The sequence below is a fragment of the Malaclemys terrapin genome, chromosome 19 (genome assembly GCF_027887155.1).
Source record: "Malaclemys terrapin pileata isolate rMalTer1 chromosome 19, rMalTer1.hap1, whole genome shotgun sequence".
Lineage (NCBI taxonomy): Eukaryota > Metazoa > Chordata > Testudines > Emydidae > Malaclemys > Malaclemys terrapin.
In genome coordinates this window covers 1,397,770-1,417,740 of record NC_071523.1, presented here as the reverse complement: position 1 = coordinate 1,417,740, position 19,971 = coordinate 1,397,770, and the positions used below count along the sequence as shown (strand labels likewise).

General features: G+C 59.4%; 1 protein-coding gene across 4 annotated transcripts in view; it reads left to right on the top strand.

Annotated features, from left to right (window-relative positions):
* RAP1GAP (RAP1 GTPase activating protein) overlaps positions 1–19,971 on the top strand; it is a 185,412-nt gene that overhangs the window by 5,454 nt on the left and 159,987 nt on the right. Inside the window, exon 1 of one of the 4 annotated variants that reach the window (XM_054009447.1) lies at positions 19,036–19,055. The exons of the other annotated variants lie outside the window; for them this stretch is intronic. The gene's annotated coding sequence lies outside the window, so the exon portion shown is untranslated. Of the gene's footprint in view, positions 1–19,035; positions 19,056–19,971 lie in introns of those variants that run through there. 4 annotated transcript variants of the gene reach the window in all.

The following is a 19,971-nucleotide window of genomic DNA, read 5'->3' as shown; positions in this document are numbered from 1 at the left end:
CCATTCCAGTGCTTCACCACCCTCCTAGTGAAAAAGTTTTTTCTAATATCCAACCTAGACCTCCCCCACTGCAACTTGAGACCATTACTCCTAGTTCTGTCATCTGGTACCACTGAGAACAGTCTAGATCCATCCTCTTTGGAACCCCCTTTCAGGTAGTTGAAAGCAGCTATCAAATCCCCCCTCATTCTTCTCTTCTGCAGACTAAACAATCCCAGTTCCCTCAGCCTCTCCTCATAAGTCATGTGCTCCAGACCCCTAATCATTTTTGTTGCCCTCCGCTGGACTCTTTCCAATTTTTCCACATCCTTGTAGTGTGGGGCCCGAAACTGGACACAGTACTCCAGATGAAGCCTCACCAATGTCGAATAAAGGGGAATGATCACATCCCTCGATCTGCTGGCAATGCCCCTACTTATACAGCCCAAAATGCCGTTAGCCTTCTTGGCAACAAGGGCACACCATTGACTCATATCCAGCTTCTTGTCCACTGTAACCCCTAGGTCATTTTCTGCAGAACTGCTTCCTAGCCACTCGGTCCCTAGTCTGTAACAGTGCATGGGATTCTTCCGTCCTAAGTGCAGGACTCTGAGCTTGTCCTTGTTGAACCTCATCAGGTTTCTTTTGGCCCCGTCCTCTAATTTGTCTAGGTCCCTCTGTATCCTATTCCTACCCTCCAGCCTATCTACCACTCCTCCCAGTTTAGTGTCATCTGCAAACTTGCTGAGGGTGCAATCCACGCCATCCTCCAGATCATTAATGAAGATATTGAACAAAACCGGCCCCAGAACCGACCCCTGGGGCACTCCGCTCGAAACCGGCTGCCAACGAGACATGGAGCCATTGATCACTACTCGTTGAGCCCGACGATCTAGCCAGCTTTCTATCCACCTTATAGTCCATTCATCCAGCCCATACTTCTTTAACTTGGTGGCAAGAATACTGTGGGAGACCGTATCAAAAGCTTTGCTAAAGTCAAGGAATAACACATCCACTGCTTTCCCCTCATCCATGGCACCAGATATCTCCTCATAGAAGGCAATTAGGTTAATCAGGCATGACTTGCCCTTGGTGAATCCATGCTGACTGTTTCTGATCACTTTCCTCTCCTCTAAGTGCTTCAGAAAGTCTCACAGTTTTTGGTTTCTCTTCAAGCCCCAGCTCCAGGAGTCAGGTCTTGGGGCGAGAATCTTGCTTTAGTTTTTAAAAAAAGTTCCTGGTCCTCCTGGTGCTGGGCAGCTTGAAACCAGCGTGCAGGGGCAGAGCACTCAGAAGGTGCCCGCCTGACTCAAAGTTCAGGAGACAAGGTGACGGAAATGAAGAGAGTTTTTAAACCTCATGATTTGAAGCCAATTCCTGATTTTGTGGAGATCTTGTCACATGCGTATTGTACGCTGGGGCTGGCAGTGCTGTGTGTGGGGGTGGCAGATCGGCGGGGGAGAGGGGTGCGTTGGGAGGAGGGGTGTATGCACAGGTTATATATAGTTGTGATGTTCCTCCTGGGAGCTGTTTTCTCCCCGGTAACTTACACTCGCACTGGGGGAGTGTGGTGGGGTAGGGGCTGAGGGCAATTCCATTTCTAAGCGCAACGGGCTGTGCTCTGGGAGACTCTGGGGGGCGTGCAGGGCTGTGCTCTGGGGAGGTTCAGGGGGGCTCTGGGGGGCGTGCAGGGCTGTGCTCTGGGGAGGTTCAGGGGGGCTCTGGGGGGCGTGCAGGGCTGTGCTCTGGGGAGGTTCAGGGGGGCTCTGGGGGGCGTGCAGGGCTGTGCTCTGGGGAGGTTCAGGGGGGCTCTGGGGGGCGTGCAGGGCTGTGCTCTGGGGAGGTTCGAAGGGCTCTGGGGGGCGTGCAGGGCTGTGCTCTGGGGAGGTTCTGGGGGGCATGCAGGGCTGTACTCTGGGGGGGCACATGCAGGGCTGTGCTGTCTTTCAGTTTAACCTTCAGCCTTCATCCAAGCTTGGTCTCGGGGGGGCTCTGGGTCAGTCACACCCTCTCTGCCAGAACCCCAGAAGGTCAAGGGGTGAGCTCCGTAAGTGCCCTGCTGCCCCACCTGACTGGGCCGTGGGGCCTGTCGGTGTGAACAGGAAATGGGGGGACACCAGGGAGAAGGAGCTTTTAGTGCTGCTAACAATCGTGTTTCCTCCACACCAGGCGCTGCCCCTGCCTGGCCCCGCTCTGCCGGAGTGGGGGTGAGCTAACTTCAGGTGGAGGGCAAGATGGCGCCTCGCCTTGGGGCTGAGGTTAAGGCTGAAAGACCCCTTCGCGGACATGGGTAGGAGAGGCCTGGCGACACTGAGTGTCAGCGCCCAGCAGCCTCTCGTCTGGAAGGAGATGCGTGAAGGTCTTTGCAGAGCTGGCCCGGTTGGGCGGGATGCCCTGGGCACCCAGCTGGATCTCTTGGAGCAGGTACTCATGGCACAGTGGTGTCAAATCTCATTCTGTGCCATCCACTCCTGGCACCACCCAGCCCTGCAGCAGGTCACCCTGCCAGGCCTCATGACACAGTGGTGCGTGCCTGCCTGGCATGGTTGCCTACCCCCTGGGGTCTCTCTGGGTGACTCATTCCCCTCTTGGCAGTGCTGCTCTGTCACTCGCGCCCACGCTGCTCTCGCTGAGCTGCTGCGTGGCCCTGCCCACGCCCCGCAGTGCTGGCTCAGGGCCCCAAGGGCCCTCCCTGCGAGCTCCGAACCCTGAGATGGGGCATCAGAACATGTGACCTCCCCCCACGGCAGCACCGGTGGCTGGTGGGAATCAGGGCATGGCTGGTTTGCGGGAGCCGGGCTGGTTCCTTCTGATCAAGCCAAATCCAGCCCAACCAGCACGGGGTGAAATTCCAGGTTTTCCTTCCTCCCATTCCCTGCCCTCCCCGGAGGGTTTCAGACAGTGCAGTGAGAACACAAATGAGCCAGCTGAGCGCTGGGCATGGACTGGGAGCGGAGCTGGCCGGGGGCAGTGCCCGAGCACAGACCCATGTGTCCAAATGTCCATGGGGCTGCTTTTCCCCCTGGCTTCCCTCTTAGGAGCGTTTGCACGGGCAGGGTTTGGTCATGAGGGCTCGCTCTGGGCGCTTGGAGCCATGTGGGACGGAGCAGCGGGAGCAGGAGGGTGGGGAAGGGAGGGGGCTGTGGGATGACATGCTGGGGGGTCAGAGGAGTTGCGGTTGGAATGGTGCCACTGGTTTCCTGGGTGTGGTGCTGCAGGAGTATGGCAGGAGGGGGCTGTTCTGGCGCCGGGTTCTCTCGGCTGTGTGCGTGACTCTGGCTGGGCAGCGGCTCCTAAGTGCGAGCCAGGCTGCTGGCATGGCCCCGGGCCCAGCGAGCAGGGTAGGCTGGCAAGGGACTTGCTGACTGCAGTGGTGTGTAGTGGTGCTGCATGTGATCACATTAGACCTTGTCCATCTTCTTGATCCACATGCAATGGATTTGCTGGGCTGGCTGCTGAATGAAGGCCCCATGGTTACGCCCCCGGTGCCTGAGCCGGGTTGGCTAGTGTTGGACTCACCCCTGCCTGAGCCATCGGGCCTGCGGCGGGTGAGGCCGCGCTCCCAGGAATCCCCATCCGTAGGAGCAGGGGGTCTGCCTGTGCGAGACACGCAGGGCGCCTTGGACCCTAACGCTGCAGAAACGGCTGCCTGGGGAGTCCCCACGAGGCTCCTGCTGGCAAAGAACCTCCAAGGTCAGCTCTGAATCCACTGCAAAGAAAACCCCTTTGTAACCCTGGCTGCTTGGGACAAACCTCTCCTGGGTGTCAAGCCCCTGGGGACACGGGCTCCTTTGGGGACAAATCAGGCCCAGCATGTCTTGCCCACTGCAGCCTGAATCCAGCTCCCCCGCAGTCAGCGTCCTTTGCTGGCCTGGCGCCGGGCTGCCTGCCTGCCCTTGGCCAGGATCTCTCCTTCTGCAGCGACTGACAGGTGCAAAGCCCTTCGCAGCCAGAGAGGAGCCGAGAGCAGCTGAGCCCAAGGAGGACACTGGAGAGACGCCCGCTGAGTGCAGCGCTGGCTCCGGCTGGTCTTGGCGGGAGGGGAGGCTGCCAGGCAGTCATACCCATCTAGCAGGGAAGGTCACTCAGTGCCCACATTGCCCTGGGGTGCCACAGCAATGGCTTCATTTGCTCTCCCTGTGCTACTCTGCTGAGTATACGCCCCCTCCCCGGAGTGTCACTGCCTAGTGACCGCGCTGCAGGCTGAGGAAAGGATTTAATGCCAGGAGTGCTGGCTCCTGGCTCAGCCCAGAGTCCCAAGCCACCTCATGAGCGGCTTTTCACCTCCCGCCCCTCGGGCGTGGCACTCGGCAGTGCCAGCATCTCCCACCAAGGGCCTCTCTGGAGCTGGCTGGCCCATTAAACACAGCCCCCTGGGGACTGGTTGGGCAAAGAGCCTTGTCTTCTCTAGGCTAGTATGGCCAGCTGGGAGAAGGTGCCATATCCACTGGGACCCCTAATTGCTTGGGTCTGGCTGTAGAGGGCATCCGTCTGCCCTTCCAGCTGCCCTTTCCCCCCCACAGCTGGCTTTGAAGGGCCATGACATCTAAATGTTGATCACACCACGGGGTCCATCACCAGCCACGACTCCCTCCCAGGCTGGCACTGATGGAATTTGAACTGGAGGCTGTTCAGATGGGGGCAGCACCATGCCCTGGTTTGCAAACACACCCACAGTTATAGCCATCTTCGTTGTGCTCCACCCCAGAGGCAACCGCTGCCTCCCCAGCCAAGCTCTGTGGGATCAGAGCTGCGCTTAGAGCTGTGGGCGGGGGCTCCTTTGATCACCTGCTGCTTAGCAGAAGGCACATGGCAGGTCGTCTGGGGGCTGCCTACACAAGGCAGCGGGGTGTTGGCATTCCTGGAGTGCCCAGCTCCTGCACTGCCCCTCATGTCTGCACACAGCAGCCCCCACAAGCAGCACTTGGAGAAGTTGGTTGCAAAACTTTGGACTCTTTGGCTTGGGGCCCGGCTGGGCTGGTGCCAGTAGCATGGATGGGAAGTGCGAGGCTGTGGCTGCCCTTCGCTGTGGGACATTGTCACGTCTGTGCTTTGGCCCAGTGTGTTCTGGCTGCTCCCCTCCCATGGGAGACAAGCCCTTTGCCCTGACTGGCTGGTGAGGGGAATGCCCCAGACGGGGCTGGTGGGCCCCGGTGGCTTGGACTCTGCGATCCTGAAGGGGCGACTTGCCAGTGGTGGTTGCAGGCTGGTGACCTGCCCGCAGGCTCTTGGTGCTTTGCTCTCCATGCGAGCGCAGCTGGCTCCAGAGGCCAGGGACGTCCGGGACATGGTTTGTCCAGTGGCTGCTCACGTCTGGCCCCTGTCGCTCGGTGGGTGTGCGGGGAGGGTTCCACTGTGGCCGTAGGCTCGGATTCATGCTGAACCTGGTTTGGGGGGGTGGCTTGGCATTTGGAAGCAGTGTGTGAGCTGAATTCCTTTCCAATGGCCCAGGGGGAGGGTAAAGTGCTAGCATGGGCCCAGCTCTGTCCACTCAGTGGAAAATCTCCCTAGAAAACTCCATCTCCGCCCCGAGTTCTCCGAGCTGATCCTTCGCCAGCCCAGCTCTCCACTGCCACTAGGAAGAAGAGGAATCAGAGCTGGGCTGCCTGGTTCCCCTGCAGAAGAGCCAGCAGGGCACAGCTTGTTCCAGGAGGGATTCTCTTCTGGGCACCTGTTCAAAGGGGCGGCTGAGCCCAGGGGGTTCCCCAGCTGCATTCTGTATGTCAGCTGGGAGTCGTGCAGCAGGCCCCAGTGTGCTAGGTGCTGTACAAATGCAGAACAGAGTCAGTGCCCAAGGGAGCTGGCGATGTAAGTAAGACGGGAACACAAGGAGACATTGCTGTCAGCAGGCCAGGCAGTGCCCTTGGCAACCCGCTGCCCAACCACCCTTTGGGCTTGTTAAGGTGGGATCTGCAGGTGGACAGTCAGAGCTTGGTGGAAGTTTACGTAGCATCTGCTGGGATCGAGGGGCAACGTGGGAGAACCCCCCAAAGTCAGGGGTGGCCGACCTGTGGCTCCGGAGCCACATGCGGCTCTTCAGAAGTTAATATGCGGCTCCTTGTATAGGCACCGACTCCGGGGCTGGAGCTACAGGCGCCAACTTTCCAGTGTGCCGGGGGTGCTCACTGCTCCTGGCTCTGCCACAGGCCCTGCCCTCCCTCTCCCCTGAGCCTGCCGTGCCCTCGCTCCTCCCCCTCCATCCCAGAGCCTCCTGCACTCCAGGAAACAGCTGATCGGGAGGGGGAGGCACTGATCAGTGTGGCTGCTGGTGGGTGGGAGGTGCTGGGAGTGGGGGCTGCTGACGTATTACTGTGGCTCTTTGACAATATACAACACTGGTAAATTCTGGCTTCTTCTCAGGCTCAGGTTGGCCACCCCCTTCCAAAGTGCTTGTTTGAGCGTCTGCCCCGCGGGCACTGGCGGCAGCATGGTGGGCCAATGGGGCGCCGGCACTGGTGTCTCAATAGTGGTTCTTTGTGTCCCATCCCCCCCAGGTCTGCTGGAGCCAGCCCGCCCTGCTGCCAGCAGTGGGGGTTGCTGCAGAGATCCTTCGGATACACCACAGCCCCGACTGACCCCGGGAGCTGGGGGGGGGCAGCTGGGGTGCTGGCTGCGGGGAGACGCAGGAGAAGAGGAGATCAAGGCAAAGGGGGAGAGGAGAAGCTGGGAAAGAGCCTGGTTCAAGCTGAGATCTGGGAATCCAGCCCCCCTCCCCCCACGGCTGTCTACTCAGGGACCCCAGGGGTGGATTCCTCTCCACTCTTCAGTTTCATGGTCAGTTCCAGCCCAGTACATGGCCCGTGGCTGGCCGTTAATGGCAACACTGGTCCCTGTGCGCCTGCCCCTCCATGCAGGTCACCGTGCAGCGGCCTTGTACTATGGACAGCGGGGGGCTCTCAGGAAATCCTGGCTCTGCAAGCAAACATGGAGGGCTGGGCACGAGCCCGAGTCTCCCCCCATCCCCAATGCTCCCCCAGGCAGCTTGGTGCTGTCCAGGGTGCTGGCAAAGCCCTCGCTGCTCCCACCTCTCCTTCGCCGTCTGTGCAGCAGAGGGTGCCCTTGGCCACCTGTTCCGCGCCTGCAGCCCTGACTAGGCCCTGCAGGGGCAGCCGCTCCCCCTGGGGTGGGGAGGCAGCGCTGCCTTGGGCTGTTCTGCTGACACCTCACTGTCCTTATGGCAGTGGCGTGGCCTGGTCCAACCACGGTGCTGAGATGGGGAGGGGGGCCCCAGCCACGTGCCTGCACCTGCCCATGCTTGCATTGTGCAGCGTGTCTGCATGTGCATTGGGGTGTCTGTCTGTTTATGGGAGGGGGTGTGAGGGCCGTGTGCGATCCATGCATGGGCATATGACCATGCCTGCGGGTGAGTGTCACTGAGGCCCAGCCTGCTCTGCACCCACAACTTTGGGTGACCCTGCTGCATCAGTCAGGGCTGTGAGAACTGTCGCTCCCCCGCATACACACTGCGAGGCTGAGCTAGCTGCCGCCTCTGGGGGAGGTGGGCTAATGACTGACGAGCCCCTTCCCTCGCTGCAGGAAGCAGCACGCCCTCAGCGTGAGTGCGTGGGGGAGGGAGGGGCATGCCCGTGTTTGTACGATTGTGCTCATTTGCTTGTATACGTGCACGTGAGCTAGTGCCTGGCAGATTTGGCTCGTGCACGTGTGTGTGTGTGTGTGTGCTGCACTATCAGAGAGATGCTCTGTCTGGGTTCACACCCCTTCCGGCTGCACCTCCCTTCCTGGCACCCCGGGTTATCTCGCCAGTCCCAGGGTTATTTATTCTGGGCCATTACGGTCTCTAACTGCGCCACTCGCTCACTGCATTTGCTTCTCAGAGGAGCCCCATTGATTGCTGCTGCTTTTTCAAGTGGCTGAGCCTGCACTGGCACTGGGGGCCTGAGAACATGCTGGAGGGGAGGTTGGCTCTATTTTCAAAGGCTTTGGTGGGAGTAGTTGAGAGGGGGGTCAGAATGCACTCGCTCCCCCCTTCCCTGCCACCCTGCCCCTGTGCAACACAGAGACCATCCCTACCACCCAGCAGCTGAGAAGCAGCCTCAGAGAGTGAGGTCCTAGGGGTGGGGTTTCAAAGCCTTTATTTAGATCCAGTTGTTGCACAGCTGTCCACTCCCATGTGACCAGGTGCCTCCCCAGGTCCCTTCCCCCTTCCCATTGCAGCAGTCAGCATTAATGTGTGCTAAAATCCACCTTCTCCAGCAGAAAGGCCTCAGTGCGGGGGGGCTGGCCTGGGGGCCTGGGAGGTTCCTTCCCCTCCTGCACCACTCTGCTTTCAGTGGTTCCTGGGGCTGCCTGGCTCTGCCCTTAGTGAGCCCAAGGCTGGTTTGCTCCTGCTTTTCAGGGAGGTAGGTGAGCAGAACAGGCACGTGGTCTCTTTCACGCTGGAGTCGGGGCCCCAGGCCTGAACGGAGGCTCTGCTGGTGGCCCCATCTCCCAGAGGCAGCGATTGGGCACAGTGACAGCAAGGGGCCAGCATGGCCCCACCTCCGGCCTGGGGGCTGAGATGTCTCTGGTGCTGCCCCTGCCGTGGGAGCAGTGGCAGGGTCTGGCAAGGGAAGGGCAAAGCAGCCACAGGTGTGAGCCTGCCCCCTGGAGCGTTAGCTGGTGGCACTGCTCCCCTCGCTGGGCTGCACATCCCGCCCAGGCTGGAGAGCCGGCGTTAGGAACCTTGGCTCGTTAATGATCCCTGGCTTCTGAGTAGTGCCCCCTGGAGCTGCGCCCCGTGAGGCCAGTGCCCCAGCAGCAGGCACGCTAGCATGGCAGGATGCTGGGTGTGGAGAGGGGAAGAGATGGGGCTGGCACAGAGGCACTTACTCCACATGTGTAACATACAAGGGGGGCTCTCACCTGGGCGGATAGAGCCTGAGATGTCAGGGGCCAGACTCCGTCTGGGGCAGGGGGCCATGCTTGAGCCCATGGCAGCAGGGCAGGGATAGACTGAGCATGGCTCTCTCGGAGTTCAGGCCAGCCCCTTTGCCCAGCCCTGAGCTATTCCTGTGTGTCTGGGGGTGAGGGGATGTCTCGGAGCTGCATGAGTCTCATGAGTGTTAATGGGGATTTCTCCAGGACAGAAGGAGCTTCTGCCTTTCCAGCCACTGAGGTGCAGCCACTTTTGGGGTGCTGTTTAACAGCTCATAGCAATACCATGATATAGGACACTGAGCAACTGCGACTCCCCATCTCGCTGCTGCTGCCAGGGTTGATTTGGGGAGGTGGACGGGGATATCCCCTGAGCTGGGATTTGGGCAGGAGGCCAGGGCTGGCCCTGAATGTGAAGGGGCCATGAGACGTCCAGTGACTGAGGATGGGCCGGGCCGTGGTGTGATGTCTCACGCAGTAGCTCCCAGTGCTCTGTGTGCACTCGGGGTATTGCTAGCGCTGTGCCCAGGTGTCAAGGAGTGTGGGGGGAGACAAGGCCCTGCACCCCCGGCTTCCTGCGATTCACCAGGACTCTCAGCCAGCCAGTAAAGCAGAAGGTTTATTTGGGCGACAGGAACACAGTCCAAGACAGGTCTTGCAGGTACAGCCAACAGGACCCCCCCCCAGTTAGGTCCATCTTGGGGTCCCAGGGGCGTCTGGGCTCCCCTCCATTACACCAGCCAGCTCCTGAAACTCCAACTCCCTCCAGCCTCTCCCTGGCTCCTCCCCCAGCCTTTGTCCAGTTTCCCAGGCAGAGGTGTCACCTGGCTCCAACCCCCTTTCTGGGTTCTCACCTTACATGCTCAGGTATCTTCCCTCAAGGTCAGTCTCCCATCCCCCAGTGCAGACTGTCCCAGCCAGACTCCCCACTCAGCATTCAAAGACCCCATTAAGAACAGTCCCAGTTCCTCACACCAGGCTCGGCTCGGCAGGGCCCTGCTCAGCATGTGAGTCTGGACACAGCCACAGCCAGGCTGTGGGGGCTGCTGGGACCCCTTCGCCTGGCTGCAGGACAGAGCCAGGAGGTGCTGGCAGGGGCCGGGGAGCTCAGGGAGGGTGCCGGGGCGGACAGAGCAGGAATCAGGGTGCCCAGCGGTGAGGTGGCTGACATGGGCTGTGGTGTGCTGCTGTGTGGGAAGCCAGCAGCAGTGGGTGTGTGCGTGTGTGTGGTGAGGGGGTTGTGCTGGGAGGGAGGGTATGGTGTGAGTGCAGGGGGTATAGGGATTGGTCCTGCTTTGAGCAGCAGGTTGGACTAAATGACCTCCTGAGGTCCCTTCCAACCCTGAGATTCTATGGTAGGGTGTGTGAGTGTGCTGGGGTGTGTGCAGAGAGTATTGTGTGTGTAGTGTGGTGTGGGCGGGGTTGTGCAGGAGGTATAGTGGGGGGCACATGGGGGCAGTGTGTGTGTGTGTTGTGCAGGGGGTGTAGTGTGTTTAGATTGTGCTGTAGGGTATGGTATGTGTGTATAGGTTCTGCGGGGGGATAGTGTGGGTGTGTAGGTGGGTTGTGCAGAGGGTAAAGTGTGGGTGGTATGTGTGCAGAGGGCAGAGTATGTGTGTGTAGGTTGTGCTGGGGGTATACTGTGTGGATGGGATGTTGTGCAGGGAGCTATAGTGTGTTTGTGGAGAGGGGTTCTGCAGGGAGGTGTGTATGGGGTAGTGTTTGTATAGGTTGTGCCAGAGGGTATTTGTGGGAATTTTGCTGGGATTGTGTGTGTGTGTGTGTGTGTGTGATGGGCTTGTGCAAGGGTTATATAGTGTGGGTAGAGGAGTTTTGCAGGGGGTATAGTGTGTGTTGGGGGGGTTGTGCGGGGTACATAGTGTGGGGGGGATTGTGCTGGGGCGTAGTGTGTGTGTGTAGGTGGGTTGTGAAGGAGGGTACAGTGGCAGGTTGTGTAGGATGTATAGGGTTGTGCAGGGGGATTGTGTGTGTCTGTAGGAATATAGAATGGTGCAGAGGGTATAGTGTGTGTGTGTGTGGGTATAGTGTTTGTGTGTTGTGCTGGAGGGTATAATGTGGGGGGCTGTGCAAGGGGTATTGTGTGGGTTGCGAAGGAGTGTATAGTGGAGAGTAAGGTGTATAGTGTGTGTGTGTATATAGGGTTGTGCAGAGGTATTGTGTGTGTCTGTGTGGAGTGTTGTGCAGGGGATACAATGTGTGTATAGGATAATGCAGAGGATATAGTATGTGTGTAGGGTGTGCAGAGTACATACAGTGTGTGTGTCTTGGATGATGCAGAAGATATAGTGTGTGTGTTTGTGGGTGTGTAGGGTTGTGTAGGGGTGTAAGGTGCAGGGGGTAGTGTGTGGAGCAGGCTTGTGCAGCTGTGTATGCAGAAAGTAGTGTGTGTGTCTATGCAGGGGTGTACAGTGTATGTGTGTGGAGGGTCGTGGAGCAGGTACAGTGTGTGTGTGTCTGTGTAAGATTTACAGTGGGTACAGTGTGTGTGAATAGCATGCAGGGGATATACTGTGTGTGTGTAGGGTTGTGCAGGGGGTACAGTGTGTTTGTGCATGTGTGTAGGAATATAGTGTGTGTGTGTGTGTGTGTGTGTGTGGGTTGTGCAGGGCTGTATAGTTGGGGGCTGGGTGGGTCGGTGCTTGGCAGCCACATAACCCGATACTCTGCTCCCACCCCAATTGATTTCCCTGCTGGGCCCGTCCTGGCCTCTCACTCCTCCCCCGCCCAGCCTGGCAGGCGCCCCGGGAGCCGAGCTGGGCCGAGTGGGCGCTGCCCTGGGGCACAGAACAAGGGCTGCCAGTATCCCTTCCCTCCCTCCACTCACCCGCCTCCCCCTGGGAACAATCCACAGGCTTGTTGGGTTCACGCTGCCTGGGGGTTGTGGTCAATGCGTTCCAAACACGCCCAGCCCCCCTCCTGGTCTGTGCAGCCCCCCTAAATATGTCCAGGCTCTCCCACATTTTGTGTAATCCCCCCAAACATGCGCACCTCACCCCCCCATTTTGTACAGCTCCCTCTCTTCAGTTCGATGCTGTGATGCCCAGTGTGTAGGTTTGTGATACTGCCCTGGAGAAGCTCACAGCAGCGCCGGGTTGGGGACCAGCTGTGGCCTAGAGGAGAGTGCTCCCTGCTTGTGGCTCCTTGTGCTGATGGTGCTAACCCTCCAGGAGCGGGTCTGGCTGGGGCCGAGACCCCATCGGTGATGGTGTGACAGGGGGCTGGGGTCTCTGTACCCATGAGAAATGGCTGGTGCTGGTGAGGCTCCCGGGTGAATGGCAGGCACCAGCCCCGCTCAGCTAATGGGCTCCCTGGTGCCCAGTGGAGACGTGGAGTTAATGGCTCCCTGGGCAGCTCCTCGCCAGCTGCTCCAGGTGGTTCCCTGCTTCAGGGGCCCTGCGAGGCACGGCTGGGTTGCTGGGTGACACTTACCCATTGGCAGAGCCAGGGCCTGCCCTGTCTGTGCTGGCTGGAGCCGGGCAAAGTTTGGGCGGGACAGAAGCTGGAGCGGGTGGGGAGGGGGCGGGGAGGCAGCGAGGCGAGGCCGGTAGCGTAACTGGCTCTGGACTCTGCAGCTGCCGGCGATCGGGACAGGCTGTCACTGGCGTCCCCAGCTCCAACAGCTGGCCTGCCCGCGCCTGCCGGCATGAGCGCCAGGAAGCGGAGCTTCACCTTCGGAGCCTACGGAGGGTAGGTGCCCCCGCACAGGGCCACTCGCCTGGGATCGCTGCACCCAGGGAGCACCCGGCATCTGTGGGCAGGGAGGGGTCCCTGAGACCCACACACATGAGAGCAACAGAGCTGGGCAGAATGGATGGGGGCTGGGCAAAGTTGCTCATGCAGCTCTGTCGGTGCCCCCACTCTCAACCTGCAGCCCCCTGTTACCCCAGACCTGGGCTCCCCACAGCCAGTGCCCTTCACTTCCAACCCACAGCCCCCTTCTAACCCAGACTTGAGCTCCCCCAGCAACTCTGCTGGTACCCCTCAATCCTGACTCGCAGCCCCCTTCCTAGCCCAGCCCTTTGCTCCCCACACACAGCTCTGCCGGCACCCCTTAATCTTGACCTGCAGCCCTGGGCTCCCCCCCAGCTCTGCGAGTCCTGATCTGCAGCCTATTTCCTGCCTGCTTTACTAGTCCAGTTCTGGCCACCCTTCCCCTGGTTCTGTGATCTTCCTGCGGCAGTACCTGCTATTCCAGCTCTGCCCCGGCACTCTTGGTCAGGTCCGTACCTGTGTGGCTCAGACGGGTGGGGGTGGGGGTGTCTCTTGCTTGACGGTGCAGGTGTTTGCACACACCAGGGAGCTAGACAGCAAGAGCCTGTGGGCTCTTCGCACTGGGTGCAAGGGGGCTGGGCATGGGCTGGGGGGTCTGGCTCACAGCCCCTGGGGACTAAGGACAGACAATGTGTGAGCGACAAGCAGGAGAATGAGTGTGGGATGTGCCCATGCACCCAGAGCTCAGAAGAGAAGCAGGGATTGTACCACTCAGCAGTCTCCCTCCAGGCAAGGAAGCTGCCCATATAGGGAGAGCCCACGACTCAGCAGCAGGACTCCTGGGTTCTATTCTCTGCATGGGCACTGGCTCACCATGTAGCCATCGGCAAGTTCCTTTTCTGGGCCCCAGTTTCCCCGCTCAGACACTTTATCTATCTATCTATCTATCTATGGAGCTATATCTATCTCCTAGAACTGGAAGGGATCCTGAAAGGTCATTGAGTCCAGCCCCCTGCCTTCACTAGCAGGACAAGTACTGATTTTTGCCCCAGGTCCCTAAGTGGCCCCTGAAGGATTGAGCTCACAACCCTGGGTTTAGCAGGCCAATGCTCAAACCACTGAGCTATCCCTCCCCCCTTGCCTTCCTCATTCCCTCCTCTTGGTGCCCCTGGGCTGGAGGGTGCTGGCAATGTGGTGGGTGGGCATCATGCATTGAGAAGAGACCATGCTGATGACCTAGTCTGAGCACCAAACCAGTAGGTTAGTGATGGCTGGGGAATATAACTTAGGAGTCCTGCCTCTCAGCCCCTGCTCTAACCACTGGATCCCACTCCCTGCCTGGATTCAGTCCCTCTTCCCAACCACCCCATCTGAGGTTGCCTCTTCTCTGGGCAGGTGTCCCTGCTTGGTGGGAGTCAGCCGTGAACAGGCCCAGATAGAGGAGGGCGCTTGCTGGGGTGGAGGGCTCAGCTGAGGTTTGGGGGTGCGCCTCAGGCTTGGGGGGCTGTGGGAAGTGCTGGTGTCAGAGTCAAAGAGAATTTTTAAACCTCCTTCTGCATCTGCCCTCCAAAGACTGAGCGCTAGCTGCAGCCCTGCATGTCCCTCAGATGCTCGCTCTCTCTCTCACGGGGCGGGGGGCATTCTGTAGAAATTCAGCTCGGCAAACTTGTTTCACTTGCAACCTGGGTCAGGATTCAAACCCAGGTCCTTGCAAGAGAAAGGGGGAGGAGGGTGTTCGGTTTGGCCCCACCCCCTAGTTCTTGGAGGGGTCTGAGAGCAGGGCAAGGTGCTGCCTATAGAGATAACGGGAAGGTCCCTTGTGGCTGCACCGTTCTCCCAGAGGCTGGGGCCGTGGTGGGGGAGGGTTTGCTGTGGGTTCAGGAGGGGATGGGGTTGCGTGCTGTGGTGAGCGCGTCCCAGCTGTGAACGGAGATGGCGGCTGATGACGGGGCAATTGGCCAGCGTCAGAATGTGGGTCCCAGCAGCGGGCTAGGACCTGGCCCTACAGAGTCAGCTGGGGGCAGGCTCCCAGCTCGGAGCTCAGCAGTGGACTGAGGTTGGAGGGGCTGGTAGGCTTGCACTGAGCCAGTAATCATGATGGCACTGGGTGCTCAGACCCTGCTGTATCTACCACAGCGCCGGCCAGACACGGATTAACCCCCTGCCCTCATGAGCCATTAACCAGCACTGCACAGGGCAATTGGCAATGGAACAGTACGAGGGGCCCCGGCAGAGCTGGGGGGAGGGCAGGGGTCTCGGGGCAGGGATGAAGGGGCTTGGCAGAGCTGGGGGCTGGGCGGGGCTGTGGGCGGGGGATGGAGGGGCCCAGCAGAGCTGGGGGGGGCAGGGCGGGGCTAGCCGGGCGCTGCAGATCAGGACTGCGGGGCACTGGCCAAGCTGCGTGGTGCATGCAGCACTTACCTGCCCTGGCTCAGGGGGCCGCCTGCCCCGATGCTGTTTGCGGTGATTTCCTCCTGCTGAATCATGGCTCTCGTTCAGCACATGGGCCCTGGCAGGGAGCCGGGACTGGGCTGCCCACGGGGCTGGACAATGGGCCTGCTGCCTCGAGGCTGAGGGGCTTGGGCCCAGCGTTATGGGAGAGTTGCTTCCAAGCCCTGTGACACCTGGACGAGGAGTTCTGTGCCTCCTGGGGCTGGAGCCAGGGGGCTGGAGGATACTCATCAGGTGGCCTGGGGAGATCTGGCTGGAGGAGGCCAGTGTGTGCAGGGCAGTGGGCTGGGGTGGATCTGTGCACTGGAGGAGATGGGGGCTCTGAAGTGTGTGGGGGAGATCAGGGTCTGTGCTCTGGAGGATTGAGGGGAAATTCGGGGATGGGGGGCTGTGCTTGTGGGGGGGAGGTGCTGTGCTGGGGGGCTGTGCTGGGGGATGGGGGGCTATGTTAAATGCAGGGCAGTACAGCCAGTGGGCTAAAACAACAGGTTCCTGCCGGTCAGCCCTGGCCTGTGATCAGTTGGTGGCCTTGAGCTTCAGGCCCTGCTTAGACCCTGCATCTCGCCCTCCTTCCCGATGCGCCCCGATGCACTTGGGCTGGGGACTCTTGTCTGCCAGGATGGGGCTCCAGCCGCCCCTTGAGCCTGGAGGTGCAGCATCAGTTCCCAGCGCCCGCCTGTGTCTGGCCCCAGCACCCATGGCCCCAGCTGCGCTGCTCCCTGGAAAGGTGCTGCCAGCATACACACTGCAGCGCCAGCCCCTGGCTAGGGACTGGGGCAGAGCTGGGGACATGGGAAAATAATCGCTGCGGTGCCAGGGATTGATGGCCTCTTGTGTGGCCACTGGGGGCTGGGTGGGCCTGGTCTCCAAAGGCTGGTGGGTCCCAGACAGGGAACCTCAGGACCCCATCCCTAAATGTTGCAGGCTCTGGCTTGCTGCCTGGAAGTGCCTGGGTGCAGCCCTTCCCCTGCAGGGCGGGGACCCCACACTTGTGCTGTGACTCCAAGGGCCTGTCCCAGAGCCCGCCCTCTGCAATGAAGGCGCTGGAGACACCGAGCAGGCAACAGTGGATTAAGGGGTGCTGCTGGATTTGCACAAAGGTGGGTTGCTCCCATCGCTGAGCACTGGGGCTGGTGCTGCTGCCCCGTGCCCGTGTGCGGTGGGGCATGTGCAGACACCCACTGGGAGCTGTAGCGTTTCACCTCTGTGTTGCTTTGAACCTTGCCCTGGTCAGCAGAGAGCCCTGGGCCGGCCCAGGCGTGTCTGACCACAGCTGAGATGCCACAAGTTGTTTGGGGCTCAGACTGGCCTGATCAGTGCGGGTACTACTCGGTCCCTTGTTCGCCTTGGCCGAGAGGTGCAAGCTGATTGGACAGCCCTGGCCTGGCCTCCTGGCCCTGCCTCACCCGCTGGGCTCAGCCCCACCAATGGGGAACTGGCACCCTTCCTTGGGCAGGCGCCTGGCAGGTCTTGTTCCCCCATTGCACAAAGGTGGCTGGAAATCCCATCTCTTGGGGTGGAGGCGGGAGGGATTCTACTCTGGGAGTGGCTCTGAGCTTGCCCCCACTGTAGAGCTGGTGTTACAAGGGCTGGGGAATGGAGAGAGACACAGGCCTGGGACTGGCAAGGGCAAGAACTGGCTCCCTGGGAGCTCCCCCAGCCAGCGCTCCTATCTATCCCTGCTGTACCTCTGCTGAGAGATGTTGGAGCTAGACTGGGGGTGACGCTGACTCCATTGTCTACAACGCCCCCTAGTTACCAGGCCAGACCCCTGGATAGGCCTGGCCAGAGACCTGCCCACAGTAATCCCTAGGGCAGAGCTTTGAGAACAGTCAGAGATGGAGAATCCATCACGACCCTGGTGAATTGCTCCAATGCTTAATTACTGTCACTGGTAAAAATGTTCGCCTTAGTCTGAACGTGTCTAGCCTCAGCTTCCAGCCACTGGGTCAGGTCAGACCTGTCGCTGCCAGACTGACGAGCCCCTTAGGAAATATTTGTTCCCCACGTAAGTACTTACAGGCTGGGATCAAGTCTCCCCCGAACCTTCTCTTTGTTAGGCTAAATGGATGGAGCTCCGTGAGTCAGTCACTATATGGCAGGTTTTCTAACCCTTTAATCATTCCCCTGGCTCTTCTCTGACCCCTCTCCAGCTTATCAGCATCCTCCTTGAGCTGTGGCTGGATGCCAGCAGCAGACACCCCAGTGCCAAGCACAGAGGTAAAATAACCTCTCGACTCCTACTCGAGATATTTGAATGCATAATCCAGGTACCTGATTACCCTTTTGGCCAGGGTATTGCCCTGGGAGCTCGTGTTCAGCTGATCATTCCCCATGACCCCCAGTCTTGTTCTGAAGGGCTGGGAATGGAGCCAGGCTAGGCGGGGCTGGGGGAGAAATGAAAATTCACCCTCATCTGGTTGGAATGTGTTTACTGCTCTGGGGCCGGGCTCACAGTGCATTAGTTGCCAGGATACCCTCTGTACATCACCAGGCCGCGGGGGCTCAGGCACATTAGCACGTACCTGCCTCTCCAGGGCACCTTGCCTTGCAAACACCAGAAGGGCTCCTCCATGCACCAGGTGGGGTGCAGACTGTCGCCTAGGCAACTGCTGAGCACAGCTGCGCAATGCCTCGCACCAAGGCTCCCCCCCTCCCACACGTGTGCACCTTGGCACTTGTGGGCACAGCCCCACACGCTGAACTCACTGGAGTGAGCTCTGGGGCACTGCTGGGGAGTGACGGTTGTTAGGGTGCATTTTAGTCACTGCCCCGTGCCAGCTGGCACGCTGCGACTGCCCAGTCCAAGGGGCTCTCCCAGTTTATCCACCTCCCCGAAGGCAGTAGCTAGGTTGAGGGAAGAACCTAGCGCTGTCTACACGGTGGTTAGGTGGGTTTCACTGCATCACTCAGGGTGGATTTGTCACACCCCTGTGCGATGTCGCCGTGTCGGCCTCACTTAGATCTGGGGCTAGACTCCAGAGCTCCTGCCTGCCAGCTCCGGCCACTGCACTGCACTGCCAGTTCCTTGCTCTTCGTACAGTGTCTCCAGCCCCAGCCCTGCCCAGCACATGCTGCACTGCCCACTCAGTGCTAATGACAGAGGAATTGGCGCACCCGTAACACCCTCCTTTGCCTGTCTTGCTGCCTGACCAAGTGTCCACGGCACTTCCGGGACTGGGAAACGTTGCCACGCTTCTGTTAGCTGAGCTCAGCTGGCGTTATTGTGACCTGCCCCCAGTTCAGCATCAGTCTCTTCAGTCAAGAGTGAGACCAGTAGCGACAGCTAATCCCTCTGCCACCTTGCAGCTGGGGGGCTTTGGGCTGAGGCCTGATGCATATGAGGAAAGCTGCCCCAGTTTAACTGCACTGAGCTAGTTAAATGGAGAAATCTCTTCCCCAGCTGTGCCCAGTGTTTGCAGAGGGCCTGAGTCTGTTACAACCCCACTAGAGAGCTGCAGCAGCTCCTGCTTTTAGCTTTGGAGTCCCCGATCAGTTTTCAGTGTCAGCCACTCACACATGCATGCACTGAACCTGGTTTAACCCTTGTATAAATCAGTTTAACTTAATGGGGTTATTCACTGATGCAAGCTGAAGTGCCGTCAGCTACGGTTAAGCCAGTTTAAGTGCATCAGCATTAAGGAGTTTGCCCCAATTTCAGTGCATTGATTTAGTTAAATTGTTGTCTCTTTTCTCATCTAGACCAGGCCTAAGCTTCCGGTCCGGAGTCAAGAGCCCTGCCTGGGAAAGAGAAGGGCCCCCTCCCAGGAGGCAGCCAGCAATCCCCAGAGACCCAGACCAAAGAGGCTAGGAAGAGCTTCGTTACCTTAAAACAAAACTCTGATTTGGGATTTAACCCTTCCTCTGGGTGTTCAGCCCCCAGAGCCCTACAGGAGAATCTGGAAGTGAAACTGACTAGAAACAAACTGGAAACTCACTAGTCTGGTTATTGACTGAGACCAGGAAGATGCAGCCAGAGGGCATGGAGAAGAGGAAATGAGGGGCCAGATTTTCAGCTGGTGAGAATTGGCTGTAACACAAGTGAAGTCAATGGGCTTGAACCCCAGCTGGTGTGAATTGCTGCTGCTTCACTGAAGTCAATGGCACAATGCTGATTTCTACCAGCTAAGGATCTGGCCCTCCAAGTTTAAAATTCTCCCCATTTTCATGAAGGCCCAGGCCAGGCTGGCTTGGGGGCTGTTCCAAGCCCCTTTGGGGTTTGCCTCAGCGCCTTGGCTCAGCATATCGCTTCCCTGCTGTGTTTTGCAGCACGCTGGCTGCTGTGCCTAGGGTGACCAGACAGCAAGTGTGAAAAATCGGGACGGGGGTGGGGGGTAATAGGAGCCTATATAAGAAAAAGACCCAAAAATTGGGACTGTCCCTATACAATTGGAACATCTGGTCACCCTAGCTGTGCCTCATGCCAGAGGTGGCTGCGTTTCAGGCGGTCTGTGTTTCAGTCGTGGGGCGGGGCGGGGCGGGTTCCTCCCAGGTGAAACAGCCTCTGGAGATGAGCTTGCTGCTGGGGGAAGCAGTGTCCATGGGGTGTTTCCAGACAGTGTCTTGTTTAAGCCAGCCCCAGGGCTGCGCAGGAAGCTGCCTGATGCCTGAGCTGGCTGGACAGGTTCCAGGACGCAAGACTTGTTTTTACCCCTGCTCTGAGGACAGATTGGGCTGCAGGCGGTGGAACGGGGGAGGGGCAGGGACTGGCTTTTTGTTGGGGTTTGCACGGCACCGAACTCAATGGGGGCCTGGATCATGATTGTGGCCTTTGTGTGCCCCCTCAACATACCCAGTAATAATGGCTCGCCAGGCTCTCCGGACTGAACGAGACTGGGCCAGGATCCCCCCCAGGCCCCATTCTGCCCAGCTCCCTGCCCCTGCCTCGCCCCTGCTGCTGCCCGCGGCTCCAGGGCGTGTTTGAGAGGTTCCCCC